Source organism: Urocampus carinirostris, chromosome 17 (assembly GCF_059441175.1).
Source record: "Urocampus carinirostris isolate Australia breed hairy pipefish chromosome 17, RoL_Ucar_1.0, whole genome shotgun sequence".
Taxonomy (NCBI): Eukaryota; Metazoa; Chordata; class Actinopteri; order Syngnathiformes; family Syngnathidae; genus Urocampus; species Urocampus carinirostris.
The window spans coordinates 11,838,283-11,858,572 of record NC_142365.1 but is presented as its reverse complement, the minus strand read 5'-3'; the positions used below and the strand labels follow the sequence as shown (position 1 = coordinate 11,858,572).

At 40.5% G+C, this 20,290-nt stretch overlaps 1 protein-coding gene across 4 annotated transcripts in view; it reads right to left on the bottom strand.

Moving 5' to 3' along the window:
• The window catches only part of ncam1a (neural cell adhesion molecule 1a), a 285,897-nt gene that overhangs the window by 111,316 nt on the left and 154,291 nt on the right, over positions 1-20,290 (bottom strand). The gene's annotated exons all lie outside the window — the stretch shown is intronic.

Here is a 20,290-nt window from a genome sequence, read left to right as displayed (position 1 = left end):
GTCATTCATTCGTCCCTCCAGAATCTTGTGTCAGATGAAACGGGACACAAGAAAGCGGCCGTGTCACTCGGGTCAGGGTGACAGAACACTGTTCAACAGCAGGGCCTGACAGCTTTCACTGGTTTACCCCTGCCGCATCATACAGGTGTCCCTTAAAACGCATCTGTACCTCCCACTGTCCTTTCACAACATCTCTCAACTCATTCCTATCACCAACAAGAGATCTAACATCCACTATATCTAGACCTCTTTCCTGCGGTCCACTCATAACACCATCCATCCACGTCAATCGCAGCCTTCCTCTTGGTCTCCTTCCATTTACTTCTGCTCTGTAGATATATACGCACATATATTATATAGAAAGAGACAGTTTTTGCCCAAGACACACCACAGAAAGCGGTGCCCCTAGGGCCCAGGTGGTTAAGGAATCCGTAATGCGCGATAAAACTAAGGCAAGATTCTTTGTATTCTCTCTCATTGGACAAATTACAAAAAACCCTGTATAGCCTTGGAGGAGGTAATAACGTTGAACAGCCCGGCAATGACAGGCTTGTTACCGAGTCGATACGCGAATTTCGCAAGGCTGCACTCGCATCTTTGGCCGCAGATCGCTGGGCCGTGTGACAGCAATTGGCGATGCCCGCCTTCCCATTTTCTCTGCTTTGGGCTATGATCACAGCGAGGCTTTTTCTTTTCTTTTCGGGTGTCACGGTGATGTCTAAAATGTGGACGGGTGTTTGCACACAGTAAAAATAAATACTACTAGAACAGCTTTAAATAGAGGATGAGTGCCGGTAAAAGATTTACGGCAAATCAATGCAAGCAGAAGCTAAATCAATGAGCACAATATAATATTGAATTCAAAATGACTTATAACAAAGTGAATAATTATAGTAAATAAAACACAGATCTATCAAATGAAAAGACAAAAATGACCAGAACATACACCGCAAAGAAGTACTCGTTAAAATACTTTGTAAGGAAAAAGAAAAAAACTAATCTTGAACTAAAAGCTTCTTTCTCTGTATCTTTGTTTACAACAGAGTTGTGAGAAGAGTAGAAGAAATGCGAGTTCCCTGTGAAAATGACTGACAATTACGTTTATACTGGGAGGGCATTAAATTATGTAAATTACATTTTAGAGGTCGGGGAAAAATCCCTACTTCGTACCAGCTCTTTGAAAAACTCATTCAGTCATTACTAAATACGCAAATATGACACATTTCAACTTACCGGTATATATAAATACCCAAATAGATATAGACGGATAGAGAAAGATAGAGAGAGAGAGAGAGAGAGAGAGAGAGAGAGAGAGAGAGAGAGAGAGAGAGAGAGAGAGAGAGAGAGAGAAAGAGAGGGAGAGAGATACAAGGAAAAGAGAGTGAAAAAGATAGGGAGAGAAATAGTGAGACAAGAGAGGACAGAGAAAGAGACAGTGAGAGAGATGCAGAGGGCGGGGCAGGGTGGAGAGAGAGAGAGAGAGAGAGAGAGAGCCTAAAGGGTAGAGGGGGAGAGAAAGGAAGAGAGAGAGGGAGGAGGAGGAAAGTGAGAGAAAGAGGAATACATGGGAAGAGAAACAGAGAGATTGATAGAAAAAGAGAGAGGGAGTGAGGAGAAATGATAGGGGGAGAGGAGTGAGAGGGAGAGAAAGAGGAGAGAGGAAGAAAGACAGGGAGAGAGTAGTAGAGAGGGGGGCATAGGGATATAATGGGAAAGAGGGAAAGAGCAAGAGAGAGTGATATCGAAAGACAGAGAGACGGAGAAAATGAGAGAAAGAGAGATAGAAAACATTAGGGGAAGAGATGGAGAGAGATGAAAATAGAATGGGCGGGAGAGGGAGTAAGAAAGAGAGAGAGATAGAGAAAGAACAAAAGAGTGACTGAAAGAGAGTGACTGAAACAGAGAGAGAGAGAGAGAAAAAGAGAGAGAAAGAGAGGGAGACATTTTTGCATTTTAAGAGATGTTTACAATGCAAAGTGATAAAACATTTCATTATTATCTCACCATTTTGATAGGCCAATAAATATGAATAATGGGAACACTAATGTGAAATTATTTGTTTAATAATTTTCTTCCAATACCCCTAAATGATATTTTGCCATTTTACTTGCAAAATATTATGAGTTTAATTAATTTAAAAAAAGAACAAAAACGTTTTGAGCGTGTTACAATGTAGTTAAGTCATTAACTGATTTTGGAAAATGCAAACCAGGAAGTAATTGTGTTTCTTAAGTGGCCTAAATATAAATTGCATCATGAAAACTAACCTACCCCCCTCCCTTCCCCGATATTTCCATATCTTCCTTAAACATAATTTTCTAAATCCTTGTTTCGTTTTCCCTCGTGTGGTATTTTTTCGATTAAGATCCGAACGCGAAAGGACGTCCACGAGGGAAAACAAAAGCCGACGCGCCGAAGAAACTAAGAGCAGATTAGATGTTGTATTGCAGCCGAAGCTCTCGGGAGATAAGTCAAAGAATATCTCGTTTCTTTTTCTCTGTCTGACTTTTTCTTTTTTGGCTTCTGCCTAATTGAATCTGTTTTGTTTCATAATAACGATGACTTCTGATGCAACCGCCTGACGGGAACGCGAAAAAAACACGTTTGAAAACAGGACAGAACCAATCTACAGTCAAATATTTTATTTACTCGGAGAAGGAGTTTATGGTTGGATATAAACGTATGGGTACCTTTTGGAAAGGGGGAGGAATAAATAACTGTAACTTCCCCAAATACCACGGATAAAAAACAGTATATGCTTTCACCAAACCACCCAAACATTCACAGGTTTCCATAATTTAATGAGGATATCAAGTAAAAAATGACAAAAGGGGGAGGAATAAGTAACTAATGTTATCTGATCTTTGTGTAAGTCAAGTATCTCAGAAGACAGTGTTTGCTTTACCTAAAAAAATAATTAAATATTCTATAGATTTCCAGATTTCGATGTAGCATGCAAACAATGACAAAGGGGTGGGGAGGAATAAGTAACTAAATGTTATCTGATCTGTATCAGAATCAGATTAAAAATACTGTGTCTGTTTAATCCAAAACCATTCAAACTTTTATAGGTTTTGATACTTCAATGAGGATATTATCCAAACTATAACGGAAGGAGGAGGAATAAGTAACTACATAACTAAATGTAAACTGTCAAAATCACATGGATTTATAAGACTGTCTGCTGTCACTAAAACCACCCAAACATTTATAATTTTGCATCCTTAATATGGATGGACAAATAACTTTTTATAATCTGATATTTGTCAAAATCACACAAATGAAAGAACAGTATCTATACAAACTTTCAAGCATTTACAGGCTTCCATATTGTAACGAGTGTATCAAAATAACAAAAGGGGAGGAATAAGTTACAGAACTGTCCAAAATCACACCAATAAAAAAGGTTCTTCTTTAACTAACACCATCCAAATATTTATCAGTTTCCATGCTTTAATGAAGCAGAACATGACAGAAGGGGAGGAATAAGTAACTCAAATACCCACAATCACAGTGATGAAAAACAGTGTTTCCCTTCACTAAAACAGCCCACATATTTCTAGGTTTCTATATTATAATGAAAATATCATGTAAACAATGACAGAAGGGGGAAGAATAAGTAACGGAACTCTCTAAAATTACACTAATGAAAAAAACAGTATCTGTTTTAACAAAAACTGCCCAAACCATGAGTGGTTTCCCGGTTTGAATAAAGAAAACACGCAAACAATGACAGGTGGGAGAGGAATGAGAAACTGAAATGCCCATAACCACACAAATGAAAGAACAAGTATCGCCTTTGTAAATAAAACCACCAAAACATTCATAGGTTTCCAGATTTTAATGAGGAAAGCATGCGGACAATGACAAGTGGCGGAGGAATAAGTAACTGAACCGTCCAAAGATTCGAATTCAGAATATCTTTCGTCATTGGAAGGAGACTTCCGGATTTCTAAGTCAGTGTCTGTTTTTAACTAAAACCACCCAAACACGTAATGGTTTCTATATTATAATGCAGATAGCCTGAAAACTATGACAGAAGGGGGAGGAATAAGTAACGGGACAGTCCAAAAAAACATGGATGAAAAAACAGCTTTAAAACTGCTTTAGGGCTGCAACTAACGATTATTATCATAATCGATAAATCAGTGAATTATTTTTTCCAATGTATCGGATATTTTAACGACAATTTTATTGTCTTCCTTTTTACTTAACTATATTGACGGATAGAAATCACGCAACAACAGCATATTCTATCATGTAAAACTGTCATGTCCCGCATGGTCGCCATGGCGACCGGCTGGCCCTGCCCCCTTGGCACCGGCTGTAGCAGATTTTCTAATTTGCGTGTGTGCTTCTTAAAGGCGGGTTTTGGGGATTGCCGGTTGCGGGTTCATTGCATTACTTTGCATTATTCTGTTCTGTTTGACTTGAGGAAACCTGTACCTGCCCGTTCTGAGTAAAAGCCTGTTTTGTGAGTATTCCTAGTCTGAGTTCCTGTTTGCCTGTAAGCCTGTTTTTGTTTTTGTCCCTGAGTGTTGGACGACTTTTATTTCCTTAATAAAAGTAACTGATCGTTAACGCGAATGAGTTCACCCTTCCTGCCTCCGAACTGACAAAAACAATAAAAAATAACAAGCGTTTGCCAATTAAATTGACAATAGACAAAACACATAGTAATATATGCTAGATATCTGCAAATATGTAAGATACTGTTGTCCTACCACCTTGTCCAACGATCACATTATGATCTCATTTTATGTGTAGCAAGTTTTTTTATTTATCCACAAAAAAATATACAAAATGCGAACCCACTTTTCAAAATGTTGTCCAAATGTATTTGAATACAATCGTTCCCTTAAAAACTGTTAACTTTGTTTATCAAACACTAAAAAGTCGAAACCACCATGCCAGTTTTGTTTGTCATGATGTAAGATAACGTTTTTATAAAATAGGTCTTGGCGTCCTCTGCTGGACTAAAGTGGCACTACAACTTTCAGCGTCACAAAATAATTGCGTGCACTCGTATTTGCATTGATTTAAAATACTTAGTGGCTCATAAATCACGTGATACAGACACTGCCCGATTTACGAATGTCGTTCGTAAGTCGCTTCAGTGCTATATTTTGTATGTTTAAGGTTTGTATAAGCATGTTTAAGGCTTGTATTAGTAACCTGTAAAAAAATAAATATTCATAAAAAATATGCTCAATGAAGATAAATAAAGTTAAATTTAACTTACTTTTGGAAGATATGCTTCAAGTGGTCCTCCTCCGTGGTAAAAACTGGCCGAAAAAAAGCGTTCTGACCATATTCTCAACCGCATCAAGCTTTCTTATTCCACTTTCGTTTCAAGAAGGAACGGCTCACCAACCATATCGGATGGATGCACGAGATATTAAACAATAAAAATGTAAAAGTTCTTAGCGCGCTGGAAATACAGTACACGTTGTTATGTTTACACATGAACTAGGAAGTAGAAGCCGGATTTCTTCTTCGGGGTGGATGCTGGATGACCTCTCACTGCGCCACCACACGCCGGTAGTGGCGGAAAGAAGCACTACAGTAATGTCCAGTACTCGGAAAAAATCAAATTTACAGCGATGTCCAGATATTTTTCGACATCCCGTAAGAAATGTTCGTATCTACCATTTTACGTAAGTGGTCGTATGTAGGGTAGCGTCAGTACCACCAATCGATTACCTAATCAGTTGCCGACGCTTTTAATAATCGAGTTTATCGATTAGTTGTTGCAGCCTAAGACATGCTTCAAATAAAAACAAACATTTATCGGTTTTAATACAATGATGACACATGCAAACTATGACAGGTTAATATTGTACTCGAGTAACTTTGGAGGACTCCGAGCGACGATAACAACTCGGCTAAATCCTTAATTGAATGCCACGCCCATTATCTCCTTATCTCCCCAAAAGCAAAAGCAACTAACGAGGAACATCCGACATCACACGAGGAACATCCGACATCACCCGAGCCTTGAAAGACGGATAAGAATTTCTGATGGGATTCTCCACTCTTATTAGGAAAAAAACGCTTTGATACATTTTCAAAGGAAGGCGGCTTGAAGCGATGCAAACCCTTGCTAGCGCTTGATTAGCTAGTGGGAGTGGTGTAGCGGAAATATTTGGCAGACATTTTAATACCATAGAAGCCAGAATGTGACTTTCGCGAAGCTTGTCATGGTGGCTCTTTTAGCACTTAACAACCACGTGATTTAGGTGTCTTTGACATTTTTCACTGTTTCCTTCTCTAGCCACCCATGTTCGCCACATTGCTGCAGGCTAAGGTCCGCCGCCAGCCGTTGTTGTTGGTCGCTGGATTTTGTCATTCGGGCGAGTTTGGATTTTTTTCAACTGTTTCCTTCTCTAGCCACACATTTCGCCACTCGCTACAGGCGATTGCTCGTCCCTAGCCGCCATTGTTATTGTTAGCTGCTCCGTGAAAATAAAGCTTGCTTCGTCTTTCCGGACATTGCCAAGTCCTGTGATTTTGGCACATTCCACCTGTTTCAATGTTTCCTTCTCTAGCCAGCCACGTTTTCCACTTGGCTGCATGATATTGGTTATTAATAACCACCATTTGTTGTTGGTAGCTGCTTTGTGTAATTAACGTTTTCTTTTTTCTTCTGAACCCAGCCAAGTCGCGTAATCAAGGCACCTGGCATTTTTTTCCATTATTTCCTTCTCTAGCTCTCATCTTAACCACTTGGCTGGAGGCTGTGAGTCACTTCTAGCCATTATTGGAAGCTTTCTTTGTCCTCCAGTGTCACTCACCTTTTTCAGCTGAGCCCTGAATGTAATGGTTGCCATTTTTTGTGATTCTGGAATCTTTGAACTTGTTTTCTTCACTTGCCAATCACATACACACTTGGCTAAAGGCTCACTGCAAGCTATGATTGTAATTCTTAGCTGCTCCATTTGTCCTTTTAAATGCAGCAGAGCCCCGTGGTTCTGGTATATTTCACTTTTTACTGTTTCCTTCTCTAGCCACTTATGTTTTACACATACCTGGAGGAATTGGCTGTCCATTATCTACAAAACCACAGTTTGTTTTTGGTAGCTGCTTAGTGTAAATAAAGTTTGCTTCGTCCTTTTTAGCAGCTTTTCCCACTAGCATAGCGGCTAAAGTTGGCCACTTGCACTTGCTCTGACCATCTCCAGTCATTGGCTGTTTTCAGTCGCTCCGGGTTTATCAAGCTCGCTTTTTTTTTTGTCATCGCTCATGGTTTTTATCTCCTGCCGCTGGCTGAAATTGATCCTTTTAAGAAAATGTGGAAGTAATCTATCAAATTGTGTTCCCTTCTATGCTACAATAACCCTTAGTGGTGAATTATTACACACTGTCACTTTAAAAACATTGTCTTAACATAAACTGTCTGTAAACCTTTGCTGAAACCCCAAATTTTAGGATGAGACAAGAAATATTAAAAGACAGGTCCCAAAAAAAAAAAAACCTCCCACCCTGCTAGCTTAAAGCTAACACTAACTAACATTGATGTTTCTGCACAATGAATGATTAAAAGAACAGATTTATCCTTTATCCCCCCAACAAAAGGTCAGGTAAAACCGATGGCGGCTCGTTACGTTATTCGATTTCCTTCACGGTTAATAAAGATTTTATGACTGGGACGATTCGGCCCGAGATCGGAATGGTTGTAATACGGTTATTTCCTTTGGGGAAACCGGGGAAAACAAAAAAGCAGAGTAAGAGTAGGAATGGATCGCGTCGAAAGGTATCATCGATTTAAACTCCATTCCCGATTCGCTGTATAAAAGTCCCGACAGTGGTGACATTTTTATAACAAGCCCGGTTTCTGGCTCTTCTCGCTAGCGCTAGTTTCTCAAACGCTTTGTTTGCTATCACAAAGAATTCTGATTAGAGCGTCTCGGTGTCTTGCCTCTAAATAGCGTTAAGCTAGCAAATATTGTGTAGAGGAGCTAATTCATTGGTGTCTGGATTTAGTGGGTCAGCCCCCCGCCGTGCTTCACCTGCCCTACGTCTTTGACGCTATCTTGCTAATTTAACTCGCTTTATCTGTTTTTGGGGGGTTTTCTTTCCGATAGGCAAGACAGATGTGTCGGTTTAGTTGTTTTGTTGTCTTGTAAAGTCAGTTGTGTGGTTTAGGACAAACTTTTATGTAATTTCTCCTCTCGGTCGGCTTATACAATGCCTAGCCAAAGTATTGGCCACCCAACTTTTTATTATGTTGCAACATTTCAGGCTTCAAACTTAAACCTTAAAAACTGAAAAGGTTTTCTATGAATCAACAAAATGTGATACACAAGTGGGACCCATTTATTTAATATTAATATAATATTTACAATGAAAAAACTGAAAAGTAGGTATCATTGGGGCCCCTGTTCTCTCAGCTCAGCCAACTGACTCGAGAAGTTACCTGATAATTCGGAATGAGCCAATGTCGACCTAAATGACTAACAATGACAAACAGGGTGCACCTCTGTGTCATTAGTTTCACTTTAAATGCACCTGCACTGTGATTGGGTCAGAGGTCTGTGAAAGGAAATACTGGAGAATAACAAGCATTATGTCATGATTATTTGTATAGCCCTTAATCATAAAGAGTCTCAAAGGGCTGCACAGAATACAGATTATTGCAAACCATAGACTATTATTACACCATCTAAAACCTACATGAGGGCAAGGAAAAACTCGAAAACCTCAACATGAGGAAAATGAAGAAACCTTAAGAAGGGACAGCACATGAGGTAATGAAAATTAAAGAACACACCAGGCAGGTACGGGATAAAGTCGTGGTAAATTTCAGAGCAGTAATGGGATACAGGAAGATTTCACAACATTTATACAGCTCCCTAACCAATGTGCGAGCAATAATGTTAAAATGGAGAGAGCGTAAAACCACCAAAACCCTACCAAGACATGGCCGTACCTCTAAACATTTGGCCCAAACAAGAAGGAAACTAAGCAGAGAAGCAACCAAGAGAGCCGTGATCACATTGGATGACCCGCAGTCATACATTGTTGAGGTGGGACAATCTTTGTATGAGACAAGTTTTTGTCATACTCTGCACAAATCTGCCCTTTATGGAACAGTGGCAAGAAAAAAGCCTTTTCTGAAAAAAAGGCTAGTTTGGTGTTTGCAAAAAGCCACATGGGAGACACAAATAACTTGTAGAATAATGTGTTCCGGTCAGATGAGCCCAAAATTAGAATTCTTGGGTTGAATGCTAAGGGTTAGGTTTGGCATAAAAACAACACTGCACATCATCCTGAAAACACCATCCCCACTGTCAAACTTGGTGGTGGCAGGATCAGACTCTTAGTGTTGATGGGAAGATGGATGGAGCTAAATACAGGGCCATTCTGGCATGAACTCGATGGAGTCTGCAAGACCTTTTGTGGTTTCAAGTGAGCACTTGCAGTTATTCGTACCTCGGCCTTCACAATATTTCACATCTTTAACGATCTTGCTTAAGGTATTTTCCGTATTTTCCGTCCATCCTTTGGGACCTCGTCATATCTCCGTAAAAGTATGAACTTATCACAGTATGTGAAAGTTCCCCGAGTAGTAACCCTTCAATTTTGATAAGCTCTCTACCAGCCCGTACTCATAGTATAGTCGACCGGGGATAATGGATAGTGGCCGCACGAGTGCAGGTAATTTTAGGCAGAAAAAGCGACGAATTACTTTGCCACACATGACACAAATTTCCTCTCTCAATCCTGCGTTTAGTAATAGTTGACTAGGGATAATGGATCAAGAATAAAAAAGTGCAGTTTATTTTAGGCGGTCTACAATGGCACGCTTCATTCTGCCCCCCCAAAAAAACACTGTGCCGGCCCCTGCTCTAAGCAATAGTCGACAGGGGATAATGGATCATGGCCACAGCAGTGCATTTCATTTCAGGTGGGCCAAAAAAGCACGCCTTATGACAAAAGTGTTTTATGCCGGTCAAACAAAAGTCCCTTCTCCCAGTCTACGCTCTATTTAGATAAGTTTGCACAATAAGGGAGAAATGATACGGCTGAGCTATCAGGAACAGCGACTAAAGAGTCGCTCGCTCTTGTTTCAGCCGCTCTATTTTCTCGGCGTGTGATACATGGATACATGAGCTATGGTGGGCGTGGCTTAGCACATTACCAGATCTGATCATTGTTAACGCGGATGAGCGCTAAGCTAGCTTGTACGAGTTGCACTTTCGTCGCACTCCACTCTCGTGTTTTTTCATCAAAGCGTCAGATAGTGCCATCCCCAGTAATAATGGATCTCTTTTGGAGAATTTGGAACGTCGCACAGCTGCCGATCATTTGAGGTCGTAAGTGGCTGAATTAATTTCAATTCCCGCACGCTGTCGAGTAATGTCTCCTTGAATAATTTATTCCCACGATTTCGTCACGGTCTTGATTGGACGCATATCACCCTTTTTTTAATAAGCAATCATCATAAATGATAATAGCTCAATTTAGTGATAGTTTAGCTGCTTCTTTAGCTCACATTTTTCGATTAAGTGTACTTAAGATAATTATAGCACAGGGGTCAAACAGGCGGTTCGTGGGCAGGATCAGGCCCGCCAAGGGGTTTTAATCCAGCCCGCAAGATAACACTGAGAGTAGCGCAAAAGAAAAATAAGCTGCAATTCTAAATACGTCCACTTGATGTCACCTGAGCAAGGCACATCTCGCAAAGCAACTGTATTAGTATTTTCTTTCTCTCTCTCCCTTTTCTTTTTTCTCATTTTTTTCACTCTTTTTTTCTCTCTCACCCACTTTCGTTATCTCTTCTCTCATTCTGCTTGTGAATCACCTGTGCCCGCTCATTTAGCCCCAACTGCCGCGGGTTCTGATTGGCTCCCTGTCAGTATTTGAACTGAGTTCTGTCAATCCCCGGTTGTCAGTCAGTCTGCGAATCTCCGTGTATACAAGGCAAGCCTTTTTCGACCCTGACCCCCGCCTGTCCCGTTTGTCTATGGCTACAACCCGTTTTGATCCCGATCACGTTTGCTCTCCCGTCCCGGCTTACGACCCCTTTTTGTTCCCGACTACGTCTACTCTCCCGTTCCGGCTTACGACTTGTTTACGGCCCCGACCACATTTTGCTCTCCCAGTCCCGGCTACCGACCAGTTTTCCGCCCCTGACACCGCCATCGCTTGCTACGGAAGATCCACTTCCGTGTTCGGATGACAATCCGAGTACGAGAGCGATTTTCTTCCCGTGCCCAGCGAACACCGGATCGTGGGCGCAGCCCTTCCTCTCTCTTTTAATAAAACTTGTGGTAAACTTCACGCAAGTGGGTCTTGTTTCCGTTCTGGTCCTGACACAGCTCTCATTCAACACGTGGACTGAGCAATTAGGGAAAAAACACTGGAATGTGTGTACAGTAAGATCAAACATCTAGTTGGATCCGCCCATCTCTGTCTGTCCCCCACCCCCTCATACACCCCCCCTCCGGAGGAAACAAAGCCTATACAACAAAGACAGTTAAAACATCTTCTTGTTCCTTTATCTCTTTGTTTTCCTTATCCTCACTGTAAAATGTGGAACTGGAGTGCCACGTCCAATTTCGTTGTCACAATATATCCCATGTTGTAACAATGACAATAACGGTATATTCTATTCCATTCTATTCTATTATCTCTTCTCTGATACTTGATCTCGTCTTCCATTTGTTATCTCTTCTGTCATTCTTTATCTCTTCCCCTCATTTGTTATCTTTTCTCTCATTTGTTATCTCTTCTATCATTCTTTTGATCTAGCTCTATAGACCTTTACCCCATCTACTGCTCTACCTCAACTTCTACCCCTCTACCTACCTCTCTCTCTCTTACTCTCTCTATCTCAACTCTCTCTCCTCTTTTCTGTCTTTCTTTCTCTCGCTTATTATCTCTCTCTTTTTACTTCTCTCTTTTTTTCTTAAACCTACAACTCCAGACCCCGTGAGATTTGTTTCGTAGCATGTGGTCCCCAGCTAAAATGGGTTTGACACCCCTACACTATAGTATCAAAAAGTGGTGAATAAAAAAATAATAAAATGAAAAAAAACAAATAGTAAGAGGAACAGATTTAAGTGAGAACAAGGATGACCTTTAATGATCATTTGAACCTGGTACGTTGAACTTTACATGGAGAGGTGAAGCTAGAGACAATGTTCAAACACATGAAATGAATTGTAAATAAATAAGTAAAACGAAAAGAACAAATAGTAACAAGGAAAAGATGGAATTCAAAACTAGGATAATTGGTATTGATAGTGCGAACCTGGTGCTTAGAACTTAACATGCAAGAGTAAACCTGAAGTTGATGGTTAAGCAAATTACTTCAATTGTTCATGGCCATAGCTCAGGGTAGAAACATAGCTCGACAGGTAAATTGAGAGCTTTGCCTTTCGTCTCAGCTCTTTCTTCACCATAGCGAGCCGTCTGAACTTCATGGCATCCTGAACTTCTCCACTTGGGGATGTACCTGTACCTGATCACCACCAAGACCAGCAAGATGGTGGTGGACTTCAGGAGAACTAGAACTCACCCGGTTCCTGTAACCATCAAAGGAGAATGTGTAGAATTTGTCCAGACCTACAAATACCTGGGTGTGCAGCTGGACAATAAACTGGACTGGACTGCCAACACAGAAGCTCTATGTAGGAAAGGTCAAAGCCGACTTTACTTCCTCAGAAGGCTGGCGTCCTTCAACATCTGAAAAAAGCTGCTGAAAATATTCTATGAGACTGTTGTGGCAAGCGCCCTCTTCTATGCGGCAGCGTGTTGTGGAGGCAGCGTCAAGAAGAAGGATGCCTCTCGTCTCAATAAACTGGTGACGAAAGCGAGCTCTGTTGTGGGCACAGAGCTGGACAGCCTGACAACAGTAGCTGAGAGACGGGCACTGGAATAGCTGCGGTCAATCATGGACGATTCATCACATCCACTACACAGCATTATCTCCAGACAGAAGAGCAGCTTCAGCGACAGACTGCTGTCACAGTCTTGTACCACGGACAGACTGAGGAGAGACTTCCTAACCGGACCCCTTCCCCGCCAAGGCTGCGTCTAGAAATTCCGTCCTTAACTGTTATAAACACAATCGGTGACAAAGGGCAGCCCTGGCGGAGTCCAACTCCCACTGGAAACAAATCTGACTTACTGGCAGCAATGCGGACCAAACTTTGGCATCAGGCATACAGGGACCGCACAGCCCAGATAAGAATGTTCGGTACCTTATACTCTGGAAAGACCCTGACAGGGCCCGATCTCGGTAGATTTGCAGTGGTCTGATACTCCTTCCGTTTCAATATTATTGTTTACACAGTGCTCCTTGGGATGTTTAAAGCGTGGGAAATATTTTTGCATCAAAATCCAGCTTTAAACTTCTCCACAACAGTATCTCAGACCTGTCTGGTCTGTTCCTCGTTCTTCATGATGCTCTATGCGCTTTAAACAGACTTCTGAGACTATCACAGTGCAGGTGCATTTATACAGAGACTTGATTACACACAGGTGGATTCCATTTATGATTGTTAGTCATTTATATCAACATTGAATCATTCAGAGATCCTCACTGAACTTCTGGACAGAGTTTGATGCACTGAAAGTAAAGGGACTAAACAATTTTGCACACCCAATTTTTTGTTTTTATTTGTTAAAAAAGTTTAAAATATCCAATAAAGTGTGTTCCACTTCATGATTGTGTCCAACTTATTGTTGATGCTTCACAAGAAATTAGAGTTTCATATCTTGATGCCTGAAGTCTGAAATGTGGCAAAAGCTCACAAAGTTCAAGGGGGCCAAATAATTTCGCAAGCCACTGTATATATGAAATAGTTTTGTTTTTGTTTTTTTTCACAGTTTTGTGCAAAAGTATGTACAGTAAACGTTTTCCCAGTTTCAAAGAGGAATAAACCAAAAATTGTCACAATATATGTTTTCACAGTTTTGTGTGTTCGTTTAGGGTGGTGATGCCCCTGGGAAAGAAACAGTCTCTAAACCTGTTAGTCCTTGTTTTGAGGGACCTGTAGCAGGTTAAAGAGGTAGTGGCCATGTAGGAAATCGCTTTTCATAATGCTAATGGATCTTCTACAGCAGAGGTGTCAAAGAGGCGGCCCGCGGGCCAGATCAGGCCCGCTAAGGGATTGAATCCGGCCCGCGAGACAACACTCAGAGAAGCGCAAGAGAAAAACAAGCTGCAGGTTGAAATATGTCCACTTGATGTTGCCAAAGCCAGGTGCCTCTCACAAAGACACTGTACTTGTATTTCTTTCTCTCTCTCTCTCTCTCTCTCTCTCTCTCTCTCTCTCTCTCTCTCTCTCTCTCTCTCTCTCTCTCTCTCTCTCTCTCTCTCTCTCTCTCTCTCTCTCTCTCTCTCTCTCTCTCTCTCTCTCTCTCTCTCTCTCTCTCTCTCTCGCTCTTTCTTGCTCTCTCTTTCTTTTCCACCATTTTCTCCCACTCTTTCTCTTTCACTCTCTGTGTCTCTCTTTTTCTCTTCCTTTGTTGCTCTTTGTCTCTTTCTCTCTCTATGTGTTTTAACATCTTTTGCTCTAACTTCCTTTTTTCCTTTTCTCTCTTTTCTCTTTCTCTCTTCATACCCTTCGCGCTTTCTTTTCTCTTTTCTCTCCTTCTGTCTTTCTATTTCTCTCTGGATTTCTTTCTTACTCTCCCTTTCTTTTTCCCCTCTCTCACGACTTTTCATCTCTTTTGTTTCTCACGCTCTATCCCTCTCTTTCTTTGTCCCGCCCTCTCTCTCCTTTTCCCTCCCTCTTTCTCTTTTTTCTTTCTCTTTAATCTACTACTAGTCCGGCCCCTGACAGAATGTTTGTTCTATCGTGTGGCCCCCGAGTTAAAAAGAGTTTGACACCCCTGTTCTACAGTATCGCGATTCGGCAATGTCTTCGACTAGGCAGAGAGCAGCTCGTGGTCTTTTGGGCTGTGTTGATTACTCTCTGTATGCCGTGCTCCCAGCATACCACACGGTGATGCCCTATGCCAGAACACTTTGTAGGACACCTGCAACTTCTGTTCCAGGTTATTCCTCCTGAGGACCAGGAAGTGGAGTCGCTGCTGGCCCTTCCCCAGCACAGCCCTGGTGTGCTTGTCAATTAGAATTGTAATTGTCCATAGCAATGTTATAATCGGCGTTACACAAAAAAGCGAAGGAACTATGTTCCATTCCTGCAATCCAATTCCTTTTTTTTAAAAGAACATTTTGCACAAAAAGTGCAAATAGCAGCCGGCGTCCTTGCGGGATGCCATCCCCAGCAGAAGCTCGACATTTCTTTAAAAACTGAGACAGCATAATGAAGGATATGGAGTATCTCCCATCGTGATTTGTAATAGGACGTCGTATCAAGCTGATTCGGTAAAGGAGCTCATGGGGATAATTGAGGACCAAATGGACGCCATAAAGTGAAACATTTGTCGGAAAAAGTCGCTGCAAAACGATAGTTTGAAAAATGTACTTAGATAAAACTGTCGAATAATTTGGTTTATATCAAGTATTATATTTATGATCAACTCATTTTCAGGGAAATGATATAACTGACACGACATATAGCAGGTCATTATTGTCACGTTGGACCGGACCAGAACGGAGGCAGGAGGCAGGAAGGGAGAACTCAATTGCGTTGACGATCAAAACTTTTATTTAGTAAAATAAAAGTCGTCCAAAACTCAGGGACAAGACAGGACAAACAGGCTTTAACTAAAAAACGTGCAAACACAGGTTTCTTCCGACTCAAACAAAACAGGACAGAGCAAAACAGAACGGGAGATGCAGACAGAAAATGCAATGAGCCAGCCCCCGCAAAACCCCAAACCCACCCTTAAGTAGCAGACGCGCAAATTAGGCGATCTGCTTCACCTGGTGCCCAGGGGGCGGGGCCAACCGGTCGCTACGGCGACCATGCTGGACACGACAATTATACTCGATTTAATACAATAGATCACCGGGATATGGCGACCCCACCTTATGACATTTTAGGTTTTAAACCCCTCTTAACAGCATTTCCCTCCACCATTTGATATCAACGATTAAAAAATTGTTTTATGTACTCAAAAACTTTGACTATTTTCGTCTCTAAATGCCCGTATGCGTTTGGTAGATGTCAAAAAAAATGCTGGTCTTCTAATGATTTCTGTCAAGGCATCATGAAAATGCCGATATATCATTGATTAAATTATTTCCCACAATGCCTTTCTGTCTTTTGATTCTATTCAGAATCACGTGTTTGGCAGACTTTGCAAGTTAGTACAATACACATAGACCAGAGAGCAGTGTCAATGTAATTTTAAGCAGACTTGTTGTTAAACATTGCAACAATTATAAGCATTTACGATCTCTTCACACAAAAGTCATGCACTTTTCAATCCTTGAAAACACAACATTAAAATTCAAGCATATTTAAGGATTTCAAGCCACGGTACGAACCCAGAAATGCGATGAAAAAACTGGAGCCACCAGAGAGCATTGTTGGCGTCATTTTTAAGCAGGCTTGTTTGGAAACATGGCTATAATTTCAAATATTTTAGAAGTTCTTCACTCAAAATTCAATCACTTTTCAACCCTAAAAAAAACAACATTAAAATCTAAGCAAATTTAAGGATTTCAAGTACTGGAATGAACCCTGAGAAATGCAATGACAAAACAAAGCTACCAGAGACCAGTGTCAGCGTCATTTTTAACCACGCTTGTTGTGAAATTCTGCAATAATCATTTACAAGCACATGTCAATTCTTGAATTCACTACATCAAAATTTGTGTCATAAACCGGGACTGGATCAGGACCCAAATGCGTGACGTTTCTCACACAAGCCTTTAATTTTACGGTAAATGGGGAGTCATGCACGTTAGGCAGCAGCCTGGCGTGAAGTGTTAGGAAGCCAGAGGCCGACGAGATCAATCCCAAATGCCCGAGCAGATATTGGACAAATAATAATAATAATAATTTCCTTGTATTGTCATTCTGTGTAACAATGTACACAGAACGAAATGTCGATTACACCTGACCCGTTGTAGCGAGCCGATGCAGCCGCAGCCAACAGAGGGCGCCGCCGACCACAAATGGGGTTGATACCGGACAGGATGGGAAAGACAGGATATGTATCAAAACAGGATATCGAAAATAAACAGGACAAACTAGACGGGAACGAAACTAGAAACCGAGAATAAACGGGACAAAATAAACAGGAACAATACCGGACAAGAAATAACAACAGGAAACAGGACTGAGTCAAAACCCACATCTTGCGGGGCATAGGTTCGTTGACGGACTGACAAAGGAAGAGTGAGAGAACTGAGCTTAAATAGAGCCGCAGCTGGTGCCAAACGGGCGGGGCCAATTGGGCGCCATGGCAACCGTGACAATTCAGGCATATTTAAGGATTTCAATCACCGCTACGAACCTTAAGAAATGCAATGACAAAGCGAAGCCACCAAAGACCAGTGTCAGTCATTTTTAAGCAGGCTTGTTGTAAATCTGGCAATAATCTCTAACATTTACAAGCTCTTCACCAAAATTTAAGCACTTGAAAAGTAAAACCCTGAACTCGACCTTCCCCGAAATCTCCTGTTTTGACCCACTCGTTCTATTCCATGAATTTTTATGGCTGTGTCTGATTGGCACGATTGGATGACACGTTGACGCCCGACTTGAGCGGCGCCGGGCCTCCTTCATGAATACGAATGACTTGAGGGGGTGTTGGGTGCTGCCACCGTGTCAAACACGCCAACAACCGACGCCGGGTTGGCACGGAAACGTTAGCCGGCCGTGAAGCATCCGACGTTCTCCGGCACGTGATTGAGTCTTCGCTTCTCGCTCGCGGATGTCGCCCGCTCCCATTATAAATAAAAAGGGACGTGGCCAACAGTGCCTGAAATAGATACACCGATCCATTACCGAGAAGCCCTTTCTGTTTACTGAGGAATACTGCCCGAGGGAATAGTATAGTAAACCCCCGGGATATGGCGCCCCCACCTTACGGCGTTACAGTGTGCCCCGATACACCACATCAACTGCAAATTGCGTGCCCAAATATATTTCAACTTTGCAGTGTTCGTTTAATTGTTTTATTTTTTATTTTAATTACATTTTAAAGACATCTTAAGGACTTTCTAAGCCTATTTTTGTCACGGTTGCCACGGCGCCCGATTGGCCCCTCCCGTGTGGCGCCAGCTGCGGCTCGTTAACAGATCGGCTTTCTGTCTACTTTAAGCTCATCGCTGTCACGCTTCCCTTGCCAGCCCGTCAACGAACCTGGGTTCTGACTTGGTCCTGTTTTCCTGTTGGTATTTTCCAGTCCGTTATTTTCCCCATTTGTCCTGTTTAATATCGGTTTCCAGTTTTTTACCCGTCTATTTTTGTCCCGTTTATTATTCTCACCAGTTTTTGTTCCCGTCTTGTTTGTCCTGTTTATTTTCAATATCCTGTTTCATTATCTATCCTGTCTGTATCGACCACATCTGTCCGATATCAACTCGGGCAATTGGAATCGATCTCGTCGGTCTCTGGCTTCCTGTCTTTCCAGGCCAGACAGCTGTCTAACGTGCATGACTCCCCATTTCCCGTAAAATAAAAGGCTTGTGTGAGAACGTCACGCGTTTGGGTCCTGATCCTGTTCTGGTTCTTGACAATTTATCCACTACCATGAATAATCAATTAATTTTAGGAAAATTAATAAATCTGACGTGAGACATGGAAGGTAACTTAAACTCAATTTAAGTACAGCATACCCCCAGGATGCGGTGGCACCGCCTTATGAAATTTTCATTTTAGGGTGTGGAATAAAAAGTTTTTTAGCAGCAATTTCCCTACAGTACAATATCGACAACATGTTCCCAAAAAGAATGCCTGTCTGCTATTGATCAACATCATGTAACATACTTTTTTGCTATTGGTTTGCGTCACGGCATCATGAACAAGATGTTGGCTGAACTACATCCCACAATGTCTCTCATTACTTTTGTTGTGCTTATTTAAAAAAAAAGGTTAAATATGTTTTAAATACTGTATAAACAATGTATAAACAATGCATTATTGTTATTATTATTATTAATAATAATAATGTATTTTTTGTAAAGTTAAGGATGATATGTATTATATACTATTTAATAGCATTTTTATATACTATTTCATAGAAAATAATAATCGGATGCCTGTCTGCTATTGATCAAAATCATGTAACATACTGGTTTGCTATTGGTTTGCGTCATGGCATCATGAACAAGATGTTGGCTGAACTACATCCCACAATGTCTGTCATTCCTTTTTTTTGTGCTTATTTAAAAAAATAGGTTAAATTTGTTTTAAATACTGTATAAACAATGTATGAACAATGTATAAACAATGCATTATTGTTATTATTATTATTAATAATAATAATGTATTTTTTGTAAAGTTAAGGATGATATGTATTATATACTATTTAATAGCATTTTTATATACTATTTTATAGAAAATAATAATCGGGTGCCTGTGTGCTATTGATCAAAATCATGTAACATACTGGTTTGCTATTGGTTTGCGTCATGGCATCATGAACAAGATGTTGGCTGAACTACATCCCACAATGTCTGTCATTCCTTTTTTTTTGTGCTTATTTAAAAAAAAATAGGTTAAATTTGTTTTAAATACTGTATAAACAATGTATGAACAATGTATAAACAACGCATTATAATTATTATTATTATTATAATAAATAATAATAATGTTTTTTTTTGTAAAGTTAAGGATGATATATATCATATACTATTTATTAGTATTTTTATATACTGTTTTATAGATAATAGTAATACGATGCCTGTCTGCTATTGATCAACATCAAGTGACTTACTTGTTTGCTTTTGGTTTGCGTCACGGCATCATGAACATGATGTTGGCTGAACTACATCCCACAATGTCTGTTCCCTTTTTTTGTGCTACTTTAAAAAAATGGGGTAAAACATGTTTTGATTATTAGATAAACCATGCATTATTATTATTATTATTATTATTAGTAGTAGTAGTAGTAGTAGTAGTAGTAGTAGTAGTAGTAGTAGTAGTAGTAGTAGTAGTAGTAGTAGTAGTAGTAGTAGTAGTAGTATTTTTTCGTAAAATTAAGGATTAGATACTATTTTATCAAAAATAATAATAGAATTATATGTATTATTTTACATTTTCAATTATAACAATTACAACTTTGATAGATAAAATGATCAATCCAATTTATTCCAAATATAACAGTACAATTTATAAAAATACTACATTTTATTTTGAATCGCTTTCAGAACACCCAAGGTTCCTGTACACAAAATAAAAGACAGTCATGTCAG